The sequence below is a fragment of the Jaculus jaculus genome, chromosome 9 (genome assembly GCF_020740685.1).
Source record: "Jaculus jaculus isolate mJacJac1 chromosome 9, mJacJac1.mat.Y.cur, whole genome shotgun sequence".
In the NCBI taxonomy this organism is placed as follows: domain Eukaryota; kingdom Metazoa; phylum Chordata; class Mammalia; order Rodentia; family Dipodidae; genus Jaculus; species Jaculus jaculus.
The window spans coordinates 97,874,700-97,896,998 of record NC_059110.1 but is presented as its reverse complement, the minus strand read 5'-3'; the positions used below and the strand labels follow the sequence as shown (position 1 = coordinate 97,896,998).

The window sequence follows — 22,299 nt, the reverse complement described above, 5'->3', positions numbered from 1 at the left end:
TTTCCAGGCAAGCACCTTAACCGCTGAGCCATTTCTTCAGCCCTAATTTCTTTCTTTCTTTCTTTCTTTCTTTCTTTCTTTCTTTCTTTCTTTTTTGAAGGCAGGATTTATTGTAGCCCCAGGCTGTCCTGCATGCGGTTGAGGATGATCTTAACATCCTGATCCTCCTGTCTCCATCTCCCAAGTGCTGGGATTACCAGTATGACCTCAGGGCTTTGTGCATGCTAGGCTGACGCTCTACCTGAGCCACACCCTATGTTAACCATTTTTAGTGTAAAATTCAGTAGCATTAAGAATATTGATACCAGGGCCGGCCATGGTGGCGCACACCTTTAATCCTAGCATTTAGGAAGCAGAGGTAGGAGGATCGCCGTGAGTTCGAGGCCACCTTGAGACTACATAGAGAATTCCAGGTCAGCCTGAGCTAGAGTGAGACCCTATCTTGAAATACCAACAACAACAAAATATTGACATTAGGCTGTGGACATGGTTCAGGGTTACACTTGTTTGTAAAGCCTGCTGGTCTGGGTTCAAGTCCCCAGTCCCCATCTAAAGCCAGTTGCACAAAGTAGCACAATGCATCTGGAGTTTGCATCAGTGAGGTCCTGGCAGCTCTATACTCTTTCTCTTCAATTTCCTCTCTATCTCACCTTTTATCCTTCTTGCAAATACATAAAAATATATAATTTTAAAAATGTTGGGGGCTGGGATGGGGAAATAGCTTAGCAGTTAAGGCATTTGCCTGCAAAGCCTAAGGACCCCTGTTCAATTCCCCAGGACCCACATAAACCAGATGCACAGGGGGCACATGTGTCTGGAGTTCATTTGCAGTGGCTGGAGGCTCTGGTTTGCCCATTCTCTCTTTCTCTCTGCCTCTTTCTCTCTCTCTCATAAATAAAGAAATGTTTAAAAAGTTTGTACAAATACTGACATTTCTGGGCTGTTAGGATGCGTGTGGGCACATGTGTGTGGGTGTGTGTGGAGGTGAGAGGTCAACGTGGGTTATCTTCCTCAACTGCTTTCCATCTTTTTATTGAGACAGGGTCTTTTCTAGAGCTCACTGATTTGGATAAGCCTACCTAGTCAGCAAGCCCTAGAGAGATGCCCATTCCACCTTCCCAGAGCTAGCATTCCAGGCACATGCTTCCAGGCACATAGTGTCCAGATTTTACATGGGTGCTGGGGTGCAGCAGCAAGCACTTTACCCACCCAGCTATCTATCTCCCTAGCTGCGTGTGTGTGTGTGTGTGTGTGTGTGTGGTGTGTATTTGCAAGGAAAGAGATGGAAAGAATAGGTGTGGCAGGGCCTCTAGCCACTGGCCAAATATATAGATATAGACATATATATAGATATAGATAGATATAGATGAAAAAGGGAGGAAGGGAGAGAGATAATGTCTCTTGCCACTGCAAATGAACTCCAGAAGCATGAGCCATATTGTGCATCTGCCTTTACATGGGTATTAGGGAACTGAACCCAGGCAGGCCATCAGGCTTTGCAGGCAAGTGGCTGCTAAAGCTGAGCCATCTCTCCAGCTCTTTATATGGTTTATATGTTTTTGTTTTTTTGTTTTTGTTTTTGTTTTTGTTTTACGAGGTAGGGTCTCATGCTAGTCCAGGCTGACCTGGAATTCACTATGGAGTCTTAGGGTGGCCTTGGATTCACAGCGATCCTCCTACCTCTGCCTCCTGAGTGCTGGGATTAAAGGCTTGTGCCACCACACCTGGCTGGTTTTTTTTTTTTTAAATATTTTCTTTTTATTTATTTGAGAGAGAAAGCAAGAGAGAGAATGGGTATACCAGGCCCTCTAGCCACTGCAAATGAATTCCAGACACATGTGCTAGCTTGTACATCTGATTTATGTGGGTACTGGGAAATCGAACCTGGGTCCTTAGGCTTTGCAGACAAACACCTTAACCATTAAGCATCTCTCCAGCCCTCCTTGTGTGTGTGTTTTTTTAAGGTGTGTCAAATAAACATAAATGCACAGCTAATGGGTGATCACGATGGATTTTCTTTTTTTCAAATTTTTATTAATAACTTCCATGATTATAAAAAATATCCCATGGTAATGCCCTCCCTCCCCCCACTTTCCCCTTTAAAACTCCATTCTCCATCATATCCCATCCCCATCTCAATCAGTCTCTCTTTTATTTTGTTTCTTTTTCTCAATTTTTATTAACATTTTCCATGATTATAAAAAATATCCCATGGTAATACCCTCCCTCCCCCTTCCCCTGGATTTTCTTTAAAATATCAAAACTCTAGTTGATTCTTCATTAAGAGAAAGGAATTTGGAGCCAGGTGTGGTGGCACATGCCTTTAATCCTAGCAGAAGGCAGAGATCACCATGAGTTTGAGGCCACCCTGAGACTACATAGTGAATTCCAGGTTCCAGGTCAGCCTGGGTGGCTAGAGCAAGACCCTACCTTGAAAAACCAAAAAAAAAAAGAAGAAGAAGAAGAAGAAGAAGAAGGGATTTGCTACTGTTGGGAGCAAAATGCCTGTTTCATTTAGTGTCTCTGTCTGGGAGCAATGGCTGTCTGAATATAAACTCAGAGCCAGAGACAAAATATTAATTCGTGAATTTCACGTATTGACTTGGTGACACCATTCTCTTCCCCTGATGCTATTCCTATCAACCCAAATTATCTGTGTGAACATAGGAACCATTTTTTCCAGTGTGCTGGGCATCTGGTGACAAGCTGCTCACTGATAGGCTGTGACAGAGATGAACATTTGGCTGCCCTGGGAAAGCCAGGCCTTCCTTCCCTGCCAATGTTGCTAGGCAGAGAAATCTGTAGCCCTGAGGCCCAGGGGCAGACACCTGCCTAGCCAGTCACCATGCTCCATCTCAATTGCCGTAATCCCCAGGGGTGGCTCAGATACAGGGAAGAGCGCCTGGGCTTATGAGCGAACTATTCAAAAGAATTAAACAAAGGCATCCTCTTCCCCAAATGATGACAGGTCTTCTCTGGAGTCTTGATTCTTCTGCAGTATCCTCTTGTATGCTTTCCCTCAGGCAGCCAGTGGGGGCGCTCTGACCCTCTCCATTTCATCCTATTTCACCTCTGGGACAATTTTGGATTGTCAGATATATGTGGGTAAGGATGAGAGGGTGACAATCACCGCAGCTTATTTGGAAGGCGAACACCAAAGCTCTGGGTTTCGCTTCATGTGGACTCACTTTTGCTTTGCAAAAGCAAAAACAGTTCTCATGTCAACCCCTGGCCCCAAGGATGAGCAAGTTTAGAAGCTGAAAACACACTTGGCTAATCGTTTATGAGATCTGACTGACAGCTTTGCAGAGAAGGTTTGCACCCTCCGTGAGAAAGGCTCCAACTTAGAAGAATGCCTAGGTAAGGAACTTCTTTCAACTCAGAGAGCAAAGAAATCAGAAAATCACAACTAGGATAAAACAAACAACAACAACAACAAACAAACAAACAACAACAAAAAACACCCAATGCCCAAGAAAGGAAGGGATCTGAGCCAGCCTGGATGAACACAAGGGGGGGAGGCAAGGGGAGCTTGTGTCCTGATGAGCACATTTGAAGAATTCCCAGGAGAACCACTGACTAGCCAAAAGCTAGTCGATGAGGTTATGTGGGTGTGCAGCCACACACAAAGGTGTGACATGTGTGTAACTGGAAGGACCTAGTAAAAGTCTGGGAACACGCATAAAGCAATCATGGACTTGGAGGCCATTGCCTGGAATTTACAACTTGTCTCCTCCCAGGTTTATTTTGCCTTCTCCCACGTCTACCCAGTGCTGTGCTTTTACTGTCCACTTGAAAGCCCCTCCCCCCATTTCCTATCCAACGAACACATGCTTATCATCTTATTCTAGAGCAAGCAAAATCTCCCTCCTGAAGGAAGACTGCCCAGACTGGCCCCCCTTAGTTGTTTCTTCTTTTTTCTTTCTCAGTATGAGGGGCTGAACTCAGGGCCTTGTGAACGAATGCTGTGAAGGCCTCTCTACCAATGAGTGCTGGGACTAAAGGTCAGCCTGCATCACACCCGGCAATATATTTCTTTAACATTTTATTTTATTTTTATTTATTTATTTGAGAAAGAGAATGAGGGCTGGAGAGATGGCTTAGCGGTTAAGCACTTGCCTGTAAGCCTAAGGACCCCGGTTCGAGGCTCGATTCCCCAGGACCCACGTTAGCCAGATGCACAAGGGGGCGCACGCATCTGGAGTTCGTTTGCAGTGGCTAGAGGCCCTGGTGCACCCATTCTCTCTCTCTCTTTCTGCCTCTTTCTCTGTTGCTCTCAAATAAATAAATAAAAATAAACAAAAAACTTAAAAAAAAAAAAAAGAGAAAGAGAATGAGGCAGATAGGGAATGGACATGTCAGAGCCTCTAACCACTGCAATGAAACTTCAGATGCATGTGCATCTGGCTTACATGGTACTGGGGAATTGAACATGGGTGCTTAGGCTTCGCAGGCAAGTGCCTTAACCACTAATCCATCTCTCCAGCCCCTTGTTAACATTTTTAAAAGAGATTTTTTGTTTATTTTTATTTATTTATTTTAGAGCAACAGAGAGAGAGAAAGAGGCAGATAGATAGAGAATGGGCGTGCCAGGGCCTCTCGCCACTGCAAACGAACTCCAATGCATGTGCCACCTTGTGCATCTGGCTTACGTGGGTCCTGGGGAATCAAGCCTTGAACTGGGGTCCTTAGGCTTCACAGGTAAGTGCTTAACTGCTAAGCCATCTCCAGCCCTGTTACCATTTTTTTGAAGGAATGTCTTTAAAGTGAAATTAGCTATGGTATTACTTTGGGGCCAAGATAATTATCTTTTGGGAGGAGGTTGCTGTGAATCTCAGATTAGTTTAAAATTTGTAATCCTGCCTCAGCCTCCTGAATGCTGGGATTATGGGCATGTGTCACCATACCCACCTCAAATAATTGTCTTAATACTTGAGATTTGATCCAGGTGTCCCCCATAAATTTATGTGTTCTGAATGGCAGATCCCCAAACATATTTTTCTTTCTTTTCTCAATATTTTTATTTTTATTTTTAAATTTTTATTTACTTGAAAGCAATGGACACACAGAGAGAAAGAGGCAGATAGAGTGAGGGAGAGAAAATAGGCATGCCAGGGCCATTGCAAACAAACTCTAGACACCTGCGTCCCCTTGTGTATCTGGCTAACGTGGGTCCTGGGGAATCGAGCCTCAAACCGGGGTCCTTAGGCTTCACAGGCAAGCGCTTAACCGCTAAGCCATCTCTCCAGCCCTTTTCTCAATTTTTTGTTTTTGTTTTTGTTTTTCGAGGTAGGGTCTCACTCTGGTCCAGGCTGACCTGGAATCGACTCTGTAGTCTCAGGGTGGCCTTGAACTCACAGTGATCCTCCTACCTCTGCCTCCCGAGTGCTGGGATTAAAGGCGTGCGCCATGATGCCCGGCTCTTTTCTCAATTTTTATTAACATCTTCCATGATTATAAAAAATATCCCATCGTAATACCCTTCCTCCCCACACTTTCCCCTTTGAAATTCCATTCTCCATCATATGACATATTTCTTAATGATCACTTTCATGCCATTTCTCACATGTTTGGTATAAGCTTCTATTTTTTTTAAATATCTAAAATAAGGGTTTTGGGCTGGAGAGATGGCTTAGCTGTTAAGGCACTTGCCTGAGAAGCCTAGGGTCCCAGATTCAATTCCCCAGGACCCACATAAGCCAGATGTACAAGATGGCACATGTGTCTGGAGTTCATTTGCAGTGGCTGGAGGCCCAAGCACACCCATTCTATCTATCTTTCTTCTCCTCTCTTTTTTATTTTTTAATTTTTTTTAAATTGTTTTTGTTTATTTTTATTTATTGATTTGAGAACGACAGAGAGAGAGAGAGGCAGAGAGAGAAAGAGAGAGAATGGGCACGCCAGGGCTTCCAGCCACTGCAGACGAACTCTAGACACGTGCACCCCCTTGTGCATCTGGCTAACGTGGTTCCTGGGGAATCGAGCCTCGAACCGGGGTCCTTAGGCTTCACAGGCAAGCGCTTAACTGCTAAGCCATCTCTCCAGCCCTCTTCTCCTCTCTTTCTTTCAAATTAAAAACCATACTATCTGGGGCTGGAAAAATGGCTTAGCAGTTAAGGCGCTTGCCTGCAAAGCCAAAGACCAGGTTCTATTCTCCAGGACCCACATAAGCCACATGCATAAGGTGGTACATGTGTCTGGAGTTCGTTTGCAGTGATTGGAGGCCTGGTGCGCACACACCTCTCTCTCTCTCTCTCTCTGTATGCCTCTTTCTCACTCTCTCAAATAAATAAATGAAAGTAAAATATATTTTAAAAACCATATTACACTATTAAAGGTGCATTTTATTTATTTATTATTTTTATTTATTTATTTTTGGTTTTTCGAGGTAGGGTCTCACTCTGGCCCAGGTTGACCTGGAATTAACTATGTAGTCTCAGGGTGGCCTCGAACTCATGGCAATCCTCCTACCTCTGCCTCCTAAGTGCTAGTTTTAAAGGTGTGCGCCACCACACCTGGCCTAAAGATGCATTTTAAATGTACAGCTTTGCTCTTGAAATATATATGCAGGTTACATTTGCCTGACAAACTTTTTTGTTTTTCATTTGGGTATAAGCTTTTTGAAGTAGGCACTAGTTTGGTGGAGGAACGATGCTATGTGTTTGTTGTTGGGCTTTTCTCTGGGGAAACCCTCAAGTTCCTCCTCCTTTTTCTGTTCTTCTCTTTTTAAAATTTTGTTGTTGTTGTTTCCATGGTAGGGTCTCACTCTAGCTCAGGCTGACCTGGAATTCACTATGTAGTGTCAGGGTGGCTTTGAACTCACAGCAATCCTCCTACCTCTGCCTCCCAAGTGCTGGGATTAAAGGCGTGCGCCACCACACCCGGATTTTTTTTTTAACTTTTGTAACTTTATTTGACACTCAAGAAATTAGTTCTTATCCACGTTGACCAGTCTGAAGACTTTTGAACGTGGTAACAGGGACATAGGTCACCAAAGTATAAAACTTGTTTGGTGAATCTTCCTCCTCATTCTGTTGCCTGAATAACCATTTACGGATACGATACAGGACATTCCTTACTCCCTTGGCCTGGCAGCTCTGTTGAGCCTGGTACCAATGGTCACATCTGGAGTCCTAATCTCCTTGATGGCAAACTTCTGGGTCTCTCTGAGTGTTGGCGGGGCACGCCTCTTGAAGCCCAGTCCATGGTTGTACTTGTGAATGTTGATGGTATATTCTCTGACCACCTCGTTGATGGCAGAATGGCCCTTCTTTTTCTCACCACCTTCTTTGTGGGAGTCATTCTGCAAGTCCTGAGTTAGAAAACAAGAGTGTGAGGGATTATGGGATTTTTGTTGTTGTTTTTTTTTTGTTTTTAAGACAGTGTCTCATGTAGCCCAGACTTCCCTCAACTTGCCTACATTGCTGAGGATGACCTTGAACTCTTGATCCTTTTGCCTCTCTCTCCCAAGGCCTTATAACACTTCGACATAAACCAGTAAGGTTAAGACTGTCTTGGCGAAGTTTTGCTACATAGTGCAGACTGGCCTGGGGAACTCTCTATGTAGCTCAGGCTGGCCTCAAACTTGTGATCCTCCTCCTTCAGCCTCCTAGGTGCCAGTGTGCAACCCCACCCTGAGGCTCAAGCTGGTCCGCTCAAGCTCTGAGACCCTCATACTTGGATGGCTGGGGAAATACTTGCTGCCTGTAGTTTCAAGTAGCAGTTGAGTGACAATTGACTGTTCCCGGGACTCAGCAGATGACCCACCTCTGACTGCACAGGAGCTCCCTGATTGTTTTTCTGTAAATTGGCGGTAGTTTCTAGGAAAATTTCCCTTCTGAGGCCAAGCCCTTCGAGAAAACGCTACCATATAATAAGGCTTTCTTTCCCCCCTTTGATCACGAGCCTGTCCCCAACATTAATTGAAGTCTGAGAATATGATTTTATTATAGTGCAGTTGTCTGAATCTGGGTTTAAATTCTAAGAATACATTTGGCTTTACTAATGTAACTTGAGAGAATGGGTGAGTTATTTTGGGTGCGCATGGCCCAGCCCTGTAATGTTAGGCCACTCTTGATAAGAGCCACAGTGACACCAGCTCGTCCCCTGCAGAGGCACACATTCTAGTCAGCATAGACTGCTGAAAGCACGGACACCTTCTTCTGGACGACAGGCTCTCACTTCCTGTGTTCCCTAAAATCCTGCTCTATCATGGGCAAGGATCTCCCTTTCTCTCTCTCTCTCTCTCTTTTTTTTGAAGTAGGGTCTCACTCTAGCCCAAGCTGACCTGACCTGGAATTCACTCTGTAGTCTCAGGGTGGCCTTGAACTCACGGCAATCCTCCTACCTCTGCCTCCCAAGTGCTGGGATTAAAGGCATGCGGCACCACACCTAGTTTAACTCTTTCCTATTTTCACACGTGAAAGTATGAAAACAAATCCCTCTTTGCTTTTTTCAAGACAGGGTCTCACGTAGCCCACACTGGCCTCAAACTTGCTGTTGAAGATGACCTTGAACTTCTGATCTTTCTTCCTGCACCTTCCTCCCCAGTATTACAGGTGTTTACCACCAGTGCCTGGCTCAAAGTAGTCTTGATACTAAACAGACTTCTACAAATGCATAGTAACCAGCAGACAGATGAGAAGGATAAACACATTTGTTGCAATTATACAGCAGCAGGAGGACTGGTCAAGTCTCAGGACCTTGGTTGACTTGGTCTAGGTGTGAGGGCATGTGCCTGCAATCCCAACACTTGAGAGATGGAGGCAAGAGAGTCAGGGTTCAAAGTCATCCTTGGATACCTAGCCAGTTCGAGATCCTGTGTCAAAAAAAAAGAGAAATAAAGAAAGAAAAGAAAAAAGAACAAGAAGAAAGAAAAGCAAAGCAAAACAAAACAAAAACCCTAAAATGGAGCCTAGCATAGTGGTGCACCTTTAATCCCAGCATTTGGGAGGCAAAGGTAGAAAGACTGCTGTGAGTTTGAGGCCACTCTGAGACTACATAGTGAATTCCAGGTCATCCTGGGCTAGAACAAGACCCTACCTTGGAAAAAAAAAAAAAAAAGACTGTGCTAGAGAGATAACTTAGTGGTTAAAGTGCTTGCCTGCAAAGCCAAAGGACTCAGGTTTGACTCCCCAGGGCCTAGTAAGCCATAACACAAGGGAACGCGTGCCTTTGGAGTTCATTTGCCATGGCTGGAGGCCCTGGTGTGCCCATATTCTCTCTATATATCTCAAATAAATTTAAAAAAATAAAATATTGAGCTGGGCATGGTGGGGCACGCCTTTAATCCCAGCACTCAGGAGGCTGAGGTAGGAGGATTGTTGTGAGTTTGAGGCCACCCTGAAACTATATAGTGAATTCCAGGTCAGCTTGGGCTAGAGTGAAACCCTACCTCCAAAAACTGAAATAATAAAATAAAATATTAAAAAAAAAAAACAACTAAAGGGGCCGAGGAGATGGCTCAGTAGTTAAAGGCACTTGCTTGCAAAATCTGACCACCAAGGTTTGATTCCTCAGTACCAGAGTAAAGCCAAACACACAAAGCTGTCCATGCATCTCAGCTTGTTTGCATTGGCAAGAGGCCCCGCTGCTCCCATTCTCACCCATTCTCTCTCTCTCTCTCCCATTGCAAATAAAATACATTTTTTAAAAACCCTGAAACGAAATAAATAATAAAATGAAGAGGTTGGGCTGGACGATTCTATCCGGCCTATCTACCAGGCTGCAGACAGACCAAGGAATGCCACCGCTGGCCACTCCACAGCACAGTGTGACTGAGAATCTCTTGGCATACTCTTGTCCTTTCGCTGGTCTCAGCCCAAACGCCTGCCCTGATATGGTAGTTATCCCTTCCTAGAAAATTCCAGGCTTCTGTACACAGGTCTACCTACTGTGTAGAAAGACCCGAAGCCAGGCGCGCCCTGTGCTGCCACCTACCGTCCTATCCAGGTAGTGCTTCCGCCGGGATGCTGCCGCCTGGTCCAGCCCTTTCTGCCAATCCCGGGTCAGGAGAGACCAACAGGAAAATAAAGATAAGAACAGCCTACTTCCAGGTATCGCTCGCTAACGGAACCAGGGGCTCTGGGCAACTGTAAGGTCTTTTTCAGCCTTGTAAATTTCCTCCTTATTGTTATTTCCTGTCGGTTTCCCTGTAGTGATTAACGGGCAAAGCTCTAAAAACAGAAAAGAGCCAGGTGTTTGTTTCTCAGGACAGCAAGGAAGCAGGGAGCTGCGGGGACGGCACCCCTGGGCTTAAGGAAAGCGAGGGCCTGAGATGCTGTGGTTGGAAGGCGCTGAGCTGACAGGAAAGGAGGCTGAGCCGGCAGCCTTGTTTGAAAAAGGAAAGAGGGGGTGGGGACTGACATTGCTTTTTAACTGGCATGATGGCCTAATAACATTATCATTCTTTACTGTTTTGTCTTTATTATTTATTTATTTGAGAGCGACAGACAGAAAGAGGCAGATAGACCGAATGATAGATAGATGGGTAGATAGAGAAAAGGCACGCCAGGGCCTCTAGCCGCTGCAAATGAACTCCAGACGCATGCGCCACCATGTGCATCTGCCTTATGTGGGACCTGGAGAATCGACCCAGGGTCCTTAGGCTTCTCAGGCATGTGCCTTAACTGCTAAGCCATCTCTCCAGCCCACTTTATTTATTTATTTATTTGTTTGTTTGTTTATTTATTTATTTTTGGTTTTTGAGGTAGAGTCTCCCTCTAACCCAGGCTGACCTGGAATTCACTATGGAGTCTCAGGGTGGCCTCGAACTCACGGTGATCCTCCTACCTCTGCCTCCCGAGTGCTGGGATTAAAGGCGTGCGCCACCACGCCCGGCATTATTCTTATTTTTGAGACAGGGTCTCGTGTAATCAGGCCTCCAACTTGGTATGTTGTCCTGTCTTCATCCTCCAAGTGCTAGGATAACAGGCGTGTAACCCTGTGCCTAGCTCCTGCTTGGTCCTTATGTTTTCAAGCCAGGAAAATGAGGCAAATGTTTAGTGTCTTAAAATATATACATATATATATATTGTTTATTTGATAGAGAATGGGCATGCCATTGCCTCTTGCCGCTGCATACAAACTCCAGATGCATACACTACTTCATGCATCTGGCTTTGTGTAGGTACTGGAGAATTGAACCTGGATCCGCAGGCTTTGCAAGCAAACACCTTTAAGTACTGAGCCATCTCTCCACCCCCAGTGTGTAGTGTCTTAGTAGCAGATAGTAATCCCAGACTGCAGGACCCCAAGTACAAAAGTCTGTGGAAGAAGCTGACAGATAGGGTACCCAGCTGGAAACAGGCAAGGGTAAGGCAGTAGGGACTGCTGGGGTCTGAGGTAACGTCGCCTTAACAAAATGGTCTGCTTTGCAAAGCATTCCAATTCTGAAAAGCTGGAGGCTTTTTGCTTATACTCTGAAGTCTCTTTTAAGTGTTGGCAGCTAATGTTGCTTTAAAAAAAAACAAACAACAGCCTTGTGTGGGCCAAATAAAACATGTCAGAGACATATTTAGCCCAAAGGCCAACATTGAAAAACTTGGATCTAGGGCAATTTGCATTCTAGAATCTTGAGACACTAAATGACCCTTTCAAGACATGTGTTCTCTATCCACAATAAAAGACAGACAGCAAGGGGCTGAAGAGATGGCTCAGTGGATAAGCGCTTGCCTGTGAAGCCTAAGGACCTGGTTTTTTTGGCTCGATTCCCCAGGACCCACGCTAGCCAGATGCACAAGGGGGCGCATGCGTCTGGAGTTCGTTTGCAGTGACTAGAGGCCCTGGTACGTCCATTCTCTCCCTCTTTCTCTCTCTGTCTCTGCCTTTCTCTCTCTGTCACTCTCAAATTAAAAAAAAAAAAAAAAGACAGACAGGAAATATCAGATACACAAGGAGGTAGAGAATTTGGACTCACACAGATTAGAACTGAAGAGCATAGTTAAGTTTACAGAAAGAGCTAGAATGTTAATACTTCCTGTGCGTCCAGAAAGCCTTGAATATATATTCATCCAATAAGTCAAAAAACATTTATTGGGGCTGGAGAGATGGCTTAGTGGTTAAGCACTTGCCTGTGAAGCCTAAGGACCCGGGTTTGAGGCTTGATTCCCCAGGACCCACGTTAGCCAGATGCACAAAGAGGCGCATACGTCTGGAGTTCATTTGTAGTGGCTGGAGGCCCTGGTGCACCCATTCTCTCTCTCTATCTGCCTCTTTCTCTCTCTGTTTGTCACTTTCAAATAAATAAATTAAAAATAAACCTAAAAAAAAGAAACATGTATTGGCTCAACTCTGTGGTGCAGGCCTGTCATCCCAGCTACTTGGGAGACTGAGGCAGGAAGATCACAAATTTGAGGCCTGCTTGGGTTACAAGTGTGAGTTCAAGGGGTTGGAGAGATTGCTCAGTGGTTAAGGTGCTTGCTTACAATACCTAAGGACCGTGGTTCGATTCCCCAGTATCCATGTTTACATAAAGCCAGATGCGCAAAATAGCGCATGCATCTGGAGTTTGTTTACAGTGCTTAGAGGCCCTGGTGTGTCCATTCTTTCTCTCTCTCTCTCAAATGAATAAATAAAATATTTAAGCCGAGCATAGTGGCACATATCTTTAATCCCAACAAGGCTAGCCTGAGACTACATAGTGAATTCCAGGTCAGCCTGGACTAGAGCGAGATCCTACCTTGAAAAGAAAAGTTCAAGGGCAGCTTGGGTGACTTAGGTCCTGTGGCAAAATAAAACTGAAAAGAGGTGTAGGGAGATAACTCAGTGGTACAGCATTTGTCTAGCTTGCACAAGGCCCTAGGTTCACTCTCCTATCCCAGCAAAAATAACTGCTGGACTTGGTGGCTCCTGCCTTTAATCCCAGCACTACAGAGGTTGCGGGAGGATGTCTGGGAGTTCAAGGCCAGACTGGACTGCACAGTAAATTTCAAGTCAGCCTAGGCTAGAATGAGACCCTGTCTCAATGCAAACAAACAAAAACCCAAGGGAGGGCTGGAGAGATTGCTTAGTGGTTAAGGTGCTTGCCTACAAATCCTAACGACCTGCGTTCGATTCCTCAGTCCCCACATAAAGCCAGATGCACAAAGTGGCACGTGCATCTGGAGTTTGTTTGCAGCTGCTAGAGGCCTTGACACACCCATTCTATCTTCCTGTCTCTCTTCTATCTGTCTCTCTGCTTGCAAGTAAAATAAAATAAAACAATTTCCAAAAACTCAAGAGGGAAAAAATAAAGGGAAGCATTTATTAAGCACCTAATATATGCTAAAATAAGCTTAGTCTCTTTTTTTTTTTTTTTTGAGGTAGGGTCTCATTCTAGCCCAGACTGACCTGGAATCCACTATGTAGTCTCAGACTGGCCTCAAATTCACAGAGATCCTCCTACCTCTGCCTCCTGAGTGCTGGGATTAGAGGCATGCATCATCACACTTAGCTTTTTTTTTTTTTTCTTTTTAAATATTTTATTTATTCATTTGAGAGCAAGAGGAAGAGGCAGATATAGAGAGAATATGGATACACCAGGGCCTCCAGCCACCACAATCAAACTCAGGTCCTTTAGCTTTTCAGGCAAGCACCTTGACCACTAAAGCCATCTCTCCAGCCCTCAACTTTCTTTATATTCATATACTGTAGATTCTTCTGCCGGTAAAGGGACCGTGTGTCCCCAGTTCTGGTAAAAGACATGAACAGAGGCATCTGCTTTAAACTTCTAAGGCACTTTTCCTGATCGAAATGAGTCATTTCTTCCTGACCTAGAACACAGTTGCAACAGCTTAGCCTCTCAATAGTCATCTAGTGACTGATCCCGAGGACAAAGGCTGGGCTGAGGCTGGTGGAGCGCAGAGATGGAGGCAGGCGGCCGACAGCACCGAGCAGCCCCACCGGCCTCAACCGAGGCCTGGAGTCCAGGCTGACTTCTAATTTGTGACCGCCCTCCTCTCCAAGTGTGGGAATACTGGGATGTGCCACCATGCTTGGCTTCCTCTGGGTCTTTTATGCTGTGAGAAAGATTTAGTCTCTGTGGAATGAAGTTATTGTTATCTGGGGTGTTCCTTTTTTTCCGTTTTTGTTTTTGTGGTTTTTTTTTTTTTTTTGAGGCATAGTCTCACGTTAGCCCAGGCTGACCTGAAACTCACTCTATAGCCCAGGGTGGCCTTGAACTCATGGAGATCCTCCTACTTCAGCCTACCAAGCGCTGGGATTAAAAGTGTGAACCAAGCCGAGTGTGGTGGCACACGTCTTTAATCCCAGCACTCAGGAGGCAGAGGTAGGAGGATCACCATGAATTCAAGGTCACCCTGAGCTATAGAGTGAGTTTCAGGTCAGCCTGAGCTAGAACGAGACCCTACCTCAAAAAAAAAAAAAAAAAAAGTGTGAGCTGTCATGCCCAGCTTTATCTGTTTTTGTCTTTTTCTTGTTTGTAAATGGCCGTGCCAGGGCCTCTAGCCACTACAAACAAACTCCAGTTGCATGCACCACCTTGTGCATCTGGCATACATGAGTACTGTGGAATTGAACCTGGGTCCTTAGGCTTTGCAGGCAAGCACCTTAACTGCTGAGCCATCTCTTCAGCCCTGGATTTTTATTATTAGCAACCTAATCCAATCCTGTATATTTGGAGCTAGTTATTTTTTTAAAACAAATAGCGTATTACAAAGTAATTATAAATTATTTATTTGCAAGCAGATAGAGAAAGAGAGGGAAGGGAGAGAGAGAACGGGAGTACCAGGGACTCTAGTCACTACAAAACGAACTCCAGACACATGCAACCACTTTGTGCACCCGGCTCTATGTGATTACTGGGGAGTCAAACCTGGGCCATCAGGCTTTCAAAGCAAGCACCTTTAACCTCTGGGCCGCTCCCCCAGCTCTGGAGTAACTCGTACCGCTGAAACTAATGCCAGACACATGCGCCATTTTTGTGTCTGGCTTCACATGGGGGCTTGACAATTGGACCCCAGGCAGACAGGCTTAGCAAGCAAATGCCCTTAACTGCGCAGCCATCTATCCAGCACCCCCCACATTTTTGAGGTAGGGTCTCGTTATAGCCCAGGCTGACCTGGAATTTTACTCTGTAGTCTCATGGCCTTGAACTGACAGCAATTCTCCTACCTCAGTCTCCTGTGTGCTGGGATTCAAGATGTGTGTCACCACGCCTGGTCTCCCTTTATTTTATTTTTATAAAATGAATTAACAAATTTTTTATTTTAATTTTTTTATTAACAACTTCCATGATTATAAATAATATCTCATGATAATGCCCTCCCTCCTCCCCATTTTCCCCATTGAAACTCCATTCTCCATCATATCCCCTCCCCCTCTCAGTCTCTCTTTTATTTTGATGTCATGATCTTTTCCTCCTCTTATGATGGTCTGTGTAGGTAGTGTCAGGCACTGTGAGGTCATGGATATACAGGCCATTTTGTGTCTGCGGGGGAGCACGTTGTAAGGAGTCCTACCCTTCCTTTGGCTCTTACATTCTTTCTGCCACCTCTTCTGCAATAGACCCTGAGCCTTGGAAGGTGTGATAGAGATATTATAGTGCTGAGCACTCCTGTCACTTCTTTTCAGCACCATGATGCATTCTGAGTCATCCCAAGGTCACTGCCATCTGAAGAGAGGTTCTCTACCAAAAGTATATGGGCATGAACATAAGAGAAGTGCTTACTGGGCAGTTTGATGAGCATAGTATATACATTTATGTTTTTTTAATTATTATTTGATGGAGAGATGCATGCACCACTTTATGCATCTGGTTTTACGTGGGTACTGAGGAATCAGGGCTTGCAAGCAAGTGCCTTTAAGGGCTGAGCCATCTCTCCAGGCCATCACAAGGCCCTTCTTTATGTGATACCTTTCCCTCAGCCCAGCAGGGTAGAGAAAAGGCTTAAGAACATGGACGCTGGAACCACATTGCCTGCTCCTGTCTCTTACTAGCCAGGAAACCCTGCTTTCACCTCCCTCTGCCTAGGTTTTCTCATCTGTTGAATCACCAGGCCCAAGCCCATGAAACTGTTTTTATGTATCAGAAATGGTTCATTGTTCAACCCAACACTATCAGCACCCACTTCCACAGCTGCCGAGAGTAATAAAATGAATGTCACTAAGCACACACGGGTGCTATCTGGAAGTGCTGCCATGGCCACTTGAGAGCGGGTCCCCAGTGCTCCCTCCTGGGGGGCTCTTTCCTCTCCCAACTTTGCTGCAGCCCACTTTGCCGTCTGCCTTTCTTTACGGCTTGTCTAAGAGGAAATCTCCGCTCGTTTCTTCCCAGGGCTCCGAGTGGCGTGCTCACTTTTTTAGTGAGCTGCCATCACCCTCATCCTGTCCCTTGGAAGAAGACCCTGGTCAGAGAGGGAGCCTGGGGGGCAGCGGCTAGTCACCCCAGCCCCTCCACTCCAAGCTTCCGCCACAATCCACAGCCCTGCCCTCCCGGCAGTCAGCTAAGCCAGGACCTTCCCTGGGGCCAAGACCCCACGGGGACCAGACCCTGCCCCACCGTGGTCAGGCCAGTCCTCACCTATCTTCAGTGTATACATTTAGCCAGACAGCAGCAGACATTACACCCCTAGGGCTCATGACTACCCCTATTTTAAGTTTTCAGATTCAGGGATGTATTTCATCCCATGGAGTGGGCCTCCAGTCCAATTAGAGGGCAGTTGGTTTCTACCATGACAGATGTGCCACTATTGCACCCATTGGCTCATTTGGCCTGGCTGGCCAAATATAAGATTTGCAGGCCACCCTTTATTTATTATTAGTTTGGTTTTCTGAGGTAGGGTTTCACTCTAGCCCAGGCTGACCTGGAACTCACTATGCAGTCTCAGGGTAGCCTCAAACTCATGGCGATCCTCCTACCTTGGCCTCCCAAGTGCTGGGATTAAAGGTGTGTGCCACCACACCCAGCTTCCTTTATTTGTTTTTTGAGACGGGACATCACGTAGCTCAGACTGGCATCAGTCTTCTTATTCACTTAAAGCTGACCTTGTACTTTTTATTCTCCTGTGTGTCCTACCACTTCGAGAACTATTTGGAGCTATTTAGTATTTTCCTATTCTGACATTCCATAAACATTGTCCAGGATATGAAAATGCAACAGAAATATGTCATCTAATGGGATTGTAACAATCTCCACTTCTTTCTATGCCGCTTTAAAAGACTGGACTTAGGCCAAAGTGCTGAGAAGAAGTGGCAGAGGAGTGTTCAGCACTGAGACGTCTCTATCACACCCTCCAAGGCTCAGGGTCCATTGCTAAAAAGCTGCTGGAAAGAATGCAAGAGCCAAAAGGAAGAGGAGGAGTGCTTATTATAATGTCCATGTCTTTCAGACACAATGTTGCCTTGTTATTTATGACCTCACAGTGGCTACCTGCATGAGACTTGCATAATAGGAGAGAAAACAATGATGACATCAAAATGGAAGAGAAACTAAGTTGAAAAGAAGAAGGGATTCGGTGGAGGGGGATTTGGGAAGGGGGAAAGGGAGGGTGAAGGAAGGAATTATGATCATGGTACATTGCCTATATGTATGGAAGTTGTCAATAAAAAGCTCAAAAAGGACCAGGTTCAATTCCCTAGGACCTATGTAAGCCAGATGCACAAGGTGGCACATATGTCTGGAGTTTGCAGCAGCTGGAGGCCTTGACATCATACCCATTCTCTCTGCCTCTTTCTTTCTCTCACTTTCTCAAATAAACAAAAATAAATTAAAAATGTTTTTTAAAAGCTCAAAAAAAAAAAAAAAATGAGCCGGACGTGGTAGGACACACCTTTAGTCCTAGTATTTAGGAGGCTGAGGTTGGAGGATCCCTGTGAATTTAAGGCCAGCCTGGAGCTACAGAGTGAATTTCAGGTCAGCCTAGGCTAGAGTGAGACCTTGCTCAAACCCTCCACTTCCCCCCAGAAAAAGTTTTTTTAAAAAAAAGGACTGAAAAAAATTTAATTAATTAAAAAAAATAGGACTGGAGTTAAAATGACTTAACTCCTGCTCAGCTAGGGTTGGAGATCCGTGACAAAGCATTTTTCTAGCACTTATGTTGCTCAAGGGCACTACACACGCAACTAACATCAAGATCAAAAGCCGCTGGCTTTCATCGAAGTGCTATTGTAACGCAGCAACATCACATTCAAAGAGAACGTTCTATAATACCACTTTAATAAAATCAAAGGGGTTGTCAAGAGATTTCTCCTGAAGTTGTTTTAGTTCGCAAACATGTTATGACAACAGATTACCCAAAAGGTGTTTTAAAAACGTGACAGTACTCTACATGTGGAGTTGCATAACTCAGGCGGGCTCAAACACCTTATGTAGCTGAGGATGACCTTGAACTTCTGGTCCTCCTGCCTACACCTCCCAATAACAGGCCTGTGCCACCACGCCTGATTTGCGTGGTTCTGGGGATTGATCAAATTCAGGGCTCTATGCATGCATGCAGGTGCTCTACCCACTGAGGCACTTCCCCAGCCCTTAACTTTTATTTTTTGGGTTTTTTTTTTTTTTTCGAGCTAGGGCCTCCCTCTAGCCCAGGCTGACTTGGAATTTACTCTTTAGTCCCAGGCTGGCCCTGAACTCACAGTAATTCTCCTACCTCTGCCTCCCAAGTGCTGGGATTAAAGGCGTGTGCCACCATGCCTGGCTTGCTTTTGTTTTTACTCTGTTGCCAAGGCCAGCCTGAAACTCACTATGCAGCACAAGTTAGCCTTGAACTCCCAGCAAGCCTCCTGTCTCAGCCTCCTCAGTGCTGGATTACAGTCATAAGCCATCATGTCCAGCAAATGATAGAATTTGACTTTGCAAGCGTCAGTGTCATGATTGACTCAGGCTATGATCACCAAGAGATGATAAAACCATAGAATAAAAGGATGTCGGTAAACCAGGTAGACAGAGTAGTACCCACAGATCAATGAATAAATCCAGAGGGATTGTGTACACCATGGAGAGATCTGGAACATAGCGTTTTAATCCAACAATGAAAGTTGACATCCCCGTTGGTAGGTTAGTGGGTAGCCCGTTGTCATTGTGCATGAAGAGGTTCACAACACCCTTCCCATGCAGAGTTCTTACCAGAATGTTTAGCCTGAATAGACACACAAGGAAATAATCAGGCAAACCTAGAATTTGGAAAGATCTGTAAGATAACTGAGCCAGATTCTTTCGAAAGTTCCATGTCCTCAGGAGGCTGAGCTAGGAAGATCGCTGTGAATTCAAGGCCAGTCCAAGACTACATAATGACTTCCAGGTCAGCCTGGGCTAGAGTGAGACCCTGCCTTGGAAAAACAACAACAACAAAAATCTCAGGTTGGTCTAGAGCTTGTAATCCTCCTCCCTAAACTTCCTTAGTAGCTAGTATTACACAACATCATGCCCAGTAAGAAAAAAAAAAAATCAAAGATTTGGGCTGGAGAGATGGTTTAGAGATTAAGGCACTTGTCTATAAAGTCAAACGACCCAGGTTCAGTTCCCCAACACCCATGTAACGCCAAATGCAGAAGGTGACACATGCATCTGGAGCTCATTTGTAATGGCTAAAGGCCTTGGTGTGCCCATTCTCTCTCTTCTTTGGTTTGCTTGTTTTTTGTTTGTTTTGTTTTTTGAGGTAGGGTTTCACTCTAGCCTAGGCTGACCTGGAATTCACTATGTAGTCTCAGGGTGGCGTTGAACTCACAGGAGTTCTCCTACCTTTGCCTCCCAAGTGTTGGGATTAAAGGCATGCGTCACTGCGCCTGGCTCTCACTCTCTCTCTCTCTTAAATAAGAATTTCTCAAAGATTAAAAAAAGAGACCATTGAACTGGATGTGGTGGCACAGGCCTTTAATCCCAGCACTTGGGAAGCAGAGGTAGGAAGATCAGCATGAGTTTGAGGCCACTCTGAGATTGCATAGTGAATTCCAGGTCAGCCTGAGCTAAAGTGAAACCCTACTTCAAAAACAAAAAGAGAGAGAGAGAGAGAGAGAGAGAGAGAGAGTTGAGAGAGTGAGGGAGTAAGGGAGTAAGGGAGAGAGAAATATAGATATGAAAGAGTGGGATTGAACAAAAGTTGGGGTGAGGGGAAATGAGAGACACAGAGAGAGAGAGAGAGAATGAGAGAATTTATGGGTATCTAAATGCTCCTTTTTTTTGAGGCAGGCTCTCACTCTAGCCAGGCAGACCTGTAACTCACAGTAGTTCTTCTACCTCAGCCTCCCAAGTGCTGGATTCTAGGCATGAACCATCACACCTGGCTTTTTATTTTTCTAGTGTTCTGAGTCTCATGTAGCCCAGATTGGTCTTGAACTTGCTATGTAGCCAAGGATGACCTTGAACTCTCTCTAGATCAACCTGCTTCCACTTCCCAAGTGCTGAGATCACAGGCATGTGCCATGCCTGGCTATGCCTTGGCTCTTTAAGTAAATTATTATGACTGAAATTTACAATCACTTCCTGGTAGACACTAAAATATGCTAGCTAGACATCCTGACAGAAGGTCTAGATGTCACATAAGGATTATTCAAAAAAAAGTTTAGAGTGCCTGCTTTAAGCCAGACATTATTTTAGGCAACAGGAACCTTTAGATGAACAAAACAGATTTCTGGTCCCGTAAAACCTATAATCTGGTGAGAGGGGATAGACAGAAGCAAAAAGTATAAACGAGTAAATTGTGGGGTAAAAGAGCAGGGTAGGAGTTGGATCTCAAATTGGGGGATATCAAAGTGAAGACTTAAATAAATGAAAGGACATGGGTTGATTTGAGGATTTAAGGATCAGGACATTAGGATAATGTCCAAACTTTCTACACTACTGTAGAACTTGCTTTGTTCTCACTTGAAGATTGGACCTCTTTATCACAAAAAGTCATTTCAGGTCCATCACAAGCAGACTAGGGTTGAATCCCAACTAGGAAACCAACTGTCCTAGTTCACCCAGGAAAGAGGGCTTTTGGCACTTGGGGCTTTCCGTGCTAAAATGGGGACAGCTTTGAGTGAGATGGATGTACAGTTTGGATCTGGGATGCCTCCCAGAGGTTCGTGTGTTATGAAAGTCTTATCCACAGCTGGTTGGCACCAGAGGGGCGTGCTGGAAACTAAAAGGCTCAGCCTACATGGGGCATGCCCTTGGAGAGTATATTGGGATCTAAGCCCCTCCTTTTCTCCCTCTTTGCTTGCTGAACCTGGAGGGAAACCCCTTCTCTCTGCTACACGTTTCTACCGAGATGTACTACGTGTGGACGATTCGTTAGGGACATGCCCTTGGAGGGTGTATTGGCATCTAAGCCTCTCCTCTTCGTTCTTTTTGCTTCTGAACCACGCGGTAAACATCTCTCTGCCACACCTTCCGCCATGACCTATGATTTTGCCACTGGCCTTAGAGCAAACAGGCTAAGTGACAATGGCCTAAACCTTCTGAAATTGTGAACCAAAATCCTTTCCTACCTCTCACTCGATTTTCTCATGTTTTTTTATTATTATTATTATTGTTTTGCTTTGTTCTGAGATTGGGTCTTCTGCCTGGCCTTAAACTTACTATGTAATTAAAGATGACTTTGAATTTCTTTTATTTATTTGCAGAGAGGGGGAGGAGAGAATGGGCACACCAGGGCCTCTAGCCTTTGCAAACAAACTCCAGAAACTGCAGTTTTGTGCATATGGCTTTAGGTAGGTACTGGGGAATTGTTTGATTTTTTTGTTTGTTTATTAGTTTGATTTTTTGAAAGAGGTAGGGTCTCACTCTAGCCCAGGCTGACCTGGAATTCACTATATAGTCTCAGTGTGGCCTTGAACTCACAGCAGTTCACCTACCTCTGCCTCCTAAGGGCTGGGATGAAAAGCATGCACCACCATGCCCAGCTGGTACTAGGGAATTGAACCTGGGTCCTTAGGCTTTTCAGGCAAGCACCTTAACTGCTGAGCCCTCTCTCCAGTCCAATCCTGCTCCATCTCCTGGGTGCCGGAATTATACGCATGCATCACCATACCTGGTTTTGGGGGTTGCTGAGGATTAAATCCAGGGCCTTGTGCATACTAGGCAAACATTCTGTCAACTGAGCCACATCCTAGCCTTTTCTCAGTTATTTTGTCATGGTAGTGGAAATCTAACCCAGTAGGTCCCCTAATGCTATTACTCACCACCCATGTGACCTTGAGCAAATCGTTAGCTTTCTAGGGTATGGTTTCCTCCTCTATAAAAAAGAGATTTGGGCTGAGAATGGTGACGCACACCTTTAATCCCAGCACTCAGGAGGCAGGGGTAGGAGGATTGCCATGAGTTCGAGGCCACCATGAGATTACATAGAGAGTTCCAGATCAACCTGAGCTAGAGCAAAA

The 22,299-nt window shown here is 45.1% G+C and overlaps 1 pseudogene; it reads right to left on the bottom strand.

The window, feature by feature from the left end:
- Positions 1–6,928: 6,928 nt before the first annotated feature.
- LOC123463543 lies at positions 6,929–21,995 on the bottom strand (annotated as a pseudogene).
- Between the last annotated feature and the right edge of the window lie 304 nt (positions 21,996–22,299).